General features: G+C 41.4%; 1 long non-coding RNA gene across 4 annotated transcripts; it reads left to right on the top strand.

Moving 5' to 3' along the window:
- Positions 1–389: 389 nt before the first annotated feature.
- Positions 390–4,190, top strand: LOC119276356. 4 transcript variants are annotated; one of them, XR_005136561.1, is made up of 5 exons: positions 390–1,668; positions 1,814–1,896; positions 1,973–2,024; positions 2,646–2,767; positions 3,353–4,190. It is a non-coding gene; the product is annotated as an uncharacterized LOC119276356 (long non-coding RNA). The 4 variants fall into 4 exon arrangements; XR_005136560.1 differs by lacking the exon at positions 3,353–4,190 and having other exon boundaries at positions 390–835; positions 936–1,668; positions 2,646–2,719; XR_005136563.1 differs by lacking the exon at positions 3,353–4,190 and having other exon boundaries at positions 390–1,103; positions 1,428–1,668; positions 2,646–2,719.
- The last annotated feature ends 407 nt before the right edge of the window (positions 4,191–4,597 follow it).

The following is a 4,597-nucleotide window of genomic DNA, read 5'->3' as shown; positions in this document are numbered from 1 at the left end:
GTTCTGCTTGTAATTAGTGGCATTGCATCCATGCGTTATTTTCATTTTCAATTAATCTTGAAATGGGGATGTTCAAACCCTAGCATCACTTGAATCAAACTAGGTTCAACTAAAATTTGCATTCAATGAAACCAAAATTTAAATACATTATAACTGAGCATCTTTCCTGCCCTTTCAAACCATTAGCCTTTTTATCCGTTGGATCATCATTTTTAGGCATCCTCGGCCGTCAGATTTGTTCCTAATCCCACCAAAATCGCGTCGTACATGCTAAATCGCGCGTACAGGCTGCGCTGACTTCTCGGGCCGCTGCTCCGGTGGCTTTTTTGGGCGTAGGAGATTCAATTGGGCCTACTGACCTACTGGACCTCTACTAGGATCCCATCCAACGCACCCTCCTCTCTCTCCCTTTCCTTCATCCCCTCACTAGATTGCGCCGTCGCTGCTGGCCTGCCGCTACCAGCACCGGCCGCCTCCACCGCCGATTCGCACTGCGACAGCGCCACACGGACTACGTCCTACTCTCCTCCTCCGATCATCCACCACCGGCTCGCTGTTCTACCTCGCCGGCGGCGCTGCGGCTAACCCTAGCCGCCCCTGTCCGACGCGTGGCGGCGCAAGCGGCCTCCCGTGCTCCTTGGCTCGGCCTTCGTCGCCTTCTTCCACGCCTCCCGCGCGGATTCGCCTCCTCTGGTTCAGAGATTCCAGGCGGTGATGACGATGACGATGGTCGACATCCTACGTGGCTTGCGGGACAGGAAGGGAGGGGAGCCAGCATACGTTGTTCATGCTCAGACTCGGTGGCGTGTTTGAGCTCCTGCATTGTTTCGCTGCGGTGACAATTTTTCCTAGCTCAACACCTATCAATTTCGTGGCTTCTTATGGTTCAGAAGAATATATACACTCCCTCCATTCCTAAATATAAGTTTTTGTAGAGATTTCACTATGGACTACATACGGAACAAAATGAGTGAATCTACACTCTAAAGACTTATATTTAGGAACGGAGGGAGTATATGTGAACATGGACCATTGCAAGAGTACCATATTCGTTTATGGTCGAAGCATTTTGATTGTCGACTATTACCCCCAATAGGTTGCAGGTACACAAATGAGATTGCTCTGATGCATTCTGTCAACATGGCAATGCTACCGAATGTATTAGTATTAATCTGTTTGGACTTTCTTTGGTATTGGATCTATGGTTTGTGTTGATTAGGAATAGCTTTCTTATTGATGGATTCGTTGATCAGACAATCAAAGTAATATGCCATCCTATGATATGGAATCCAAACGATAGGGTTTTGTAAAGTTCTCTAAATGAAGTATATGCGGTGTTGTAGAAAATGAGATGTGAAGTAACTAAGTAAGGCAGATCTGAAGAATGTAATAACTTGTTGCTGCTACTCTGCAAGCTACTCGAGAAGGAGCTGAAGGGTGTATGCTACCTCCATGTGATCTACGTGTTTGCCAATGACACGGTGTGGTGGCATCACAGAGAAGAAATGTGGAAGGGGAAGGATCATCCAATGAAGGGTGCAAAGTGAAGATAGAGAACCATGTCGCCATTTCAGACTTCAAGCTCCGCGATATCGCATCGCTGCTACAGGGGACAGACCTCAAGAGATCACCGAGCCTACCCAAAAAGGACGCCTGTGTCACCATCAAGTAAGTGCTCAAGGTCTTTAAGCCTTTATTGTGAGATCATCGCCCCTCCCTCCACCCAATTTGCTTATGCTGCGTGATATTTAACTGAATTTTGTGCCAACTGAACTGCATAGCCCAATTAGTTTGCTTGTATGACGTGTTTCAGCACCCTCTTCTACCCGTTCATGAAGAACCAACAGCAAGGTCATCATTGCTAAACCCCTTCAAGGTCACCCGGAACCTCCTCAAGTAAGAACGGTGATAGTGTTGATGTTGAGAACAATAATTTGGGCCAATTTCTATTTTGACAGTTATTTTCTTACAGAATGGCTCCTTGCAATATGTGCTAGCAAGTACTATGCCATGAAAAAATGTAGGTAAGAATGAAGTGGTACCATTCTTTCAGAACTTGAGCATATTTTTTTGTCTCAACATAAATTCTGAGTGTTAGGGCATGTCATTGCCCCTGCAACTGCTAGCATCTGAACGTACCTACCTGAATGTTCCTACTTTGTATCATCCCACAATTTGTTATAAATCTGTTAAACCAACGGATCATCAGCATCATCATGAGACTATACACTATTACGTAAGGGATGTTAATTAATTAGCAATACAACAACCTGCATTTTAATAAAATAAATTTATGGCTATTAACTTAATGTTTCATTTCAAACTTAATTAGGGATTCGGCATTGGGAAGTGGTTTGGAGTGGACGGATAGTATAAGTTCATGGCCATTATCTTCTTAGTTCAAGTTTGGACGAATTATTCAACTATCGCGATAGAAAATGCACTCTCTAAACAATATATTTTTTGCTTGCTAATCAAATGCTGATTTTTTTTCTTACTCTATCTTATCATTTTGACTATTAATGCTGGACTACATGTCTGATAGAATACCACTGAAAATGTTTATCTCCAAAGTAAAATCTTATGAATCCTTATTTAGTCGTTTTTTTACCACCAAGTAAAAGTAATGAAAATTTTCTGTGCAGATTGGCAAGGTAGAGTAACTGTACTTGAGGACTTTCTTCGTCATGATATAAAAGCGGACAACTTCCTTGTGGTCTTAGGCCGTAAAGCCAGTCAGGTTTCTGCCATTCATGCACATTTACGGGTACAACTGATTTATCACTTCTTTTCACTTATCGACCTTTAGTGAAGGAAAGTTTAGATCTGCATGAAGAATGCTTTTCAATCATCTACTTAACAAAATGTAAATCTGTTACAGGTAAAATAAATGGATGCTATATATAAGTCTCAGAGCTTTCAGTTATTTTATATCTAAATCCATATCTTAACAATTAATTTAATGTTATAAGTAAAATAAGTGCTAATGTATTTAATTTCAGAGAGATGCCAAGGTAGCAACTAAGTGGCAGATTATTTTCAGCATAAGGATATCATTCTAGAGTCTTTCAGTTGCAAACTAGATTAATATTTCATTGACCTCTAAGTAGTTTTCCCATGTCCTTTCAATACTGGTCATGTGCTATTCTCCTGTATTTTTCTTCCTATCTACTGCATATTTAATTGACTAGAAGCAATCCAGTGTCATATGTAGGAGTCAAGAAACTATCAACTTCAGTATACTGGACACTACCAACATGTCAACTTTAAGCTGCATTATATATTAGCGTCCATATTTTACTTTTGCTCATTGTGTGGATTATCTTTCTCTAAATTATGTGAACCAATTTAGGACATTGTGTTATTGCCTGAAGGCAATACATCAGGTATGCCTGAAGGCAATACATGAGGTAGTACAGGGGCATCATCTATTTCTCTCATTGTGATGCCAAGTTATCTCGCACGTGATCAAATCTGAAAAGCTGACCTCAGGCCCGAAAATGAATTGTCGTTTCTCCGAGTAGTTGCAGAAAGGATAAGCCTGCTCCTGAATGTCGTGATATAGAACAGTCAATTGTGCTTGATGTGAAAACAGTTGTTGGGATACAGTTTTATTCTGGGTATCCTCAGTTTATTGTACACCTACAAAAGGGATGTATACCTGAGTGTAATGCTTCTCAGTTGGGGGTTGTAGAATGTCTATTTGTTTGATGCAAAATTAAAAAAATGTCTATTTGTTAGATGAAAATGAAGAATTTCTTGCGGGTCATCAACAATTTTAGAATGCATTGATATTGTTTAGTTAATATATTTCCAATTTTTTGCAGTATATGTACGATCTATTTCTTTCATTTTCTCATATTTCTATTGTTTTTCTTCAACTTTTCTGTTTTTTGGATGTAGTGATGTGAGCCTTTGCGATGGAGCTTTTTTAGGAGCCAAAAGAGGCTAGGATCAATCACAAAACCATCAATCATCCTAATTCAAAACTAAAACACCTCAGACCCAAGGTCAAACAACTACAAGTTTATTGGACCTAAGAAAAAAGCTCAACACACTCTTCTCTTGCAACCAATAGAATTTCTCTATTCAGTTACATACCATCATTGATGGTGGAAAGCACAAACTATACTAAAGCACAGTACTTCAAAACAATTCAAACAAATGTATACAAATTACTTTGGATGCCTAGCAATTATAAGGACAATAATAGACGGGTGTAGCAACGCGCTCAGCGTGGCTCGCAAACCCTACGTGTGCTCAGGCAGCAGCGCTGGCAGTGAAAGAGATGCGAGGGGGCGTATTGTGGCCTCATCTCCCTCTGCGTGACAATACAAGCCCCATCTTCCTTCGACATGGCGCTGGCAGCCATGCGTCCGGCGACTACGCCATCTTCCTCACCGTCAGCCCCGACAACGTCACCACCCCCACAAGAGGAAGAGGAGATGGGAGCTACCGCTTTGGATCGTGGATGGACTCGTCGCTACGGGTGGAACCTATTATGACTTATGGTGCTTGAGATACACTCAGCAGGAAAGCATCTCAGGTAAGGTCCATATAGATCAGTGAATCTTATGTAAATACGTGCGTAGAAGGT

Source organism: Triticum dicoccoides, chromosome 3B (assembly GCF_002162155.2).
Source record: "Triticum dicoccoides isolate Atlit2015 ecotype Zavitan chromosome 3B, WEW_v2.0, whole genome shotgun sequence".
NCBI classification, from domain to species: domain Eukaryota; kingdom Viridiplantae; phylum Streptophyta; class Magnoliopsida; order Poales; family Poaceae; genus Triticum; species Triticum dicoccoides.
This window is presented reverse-complemented; position numbering and strand designations above follow the sequence as displayed.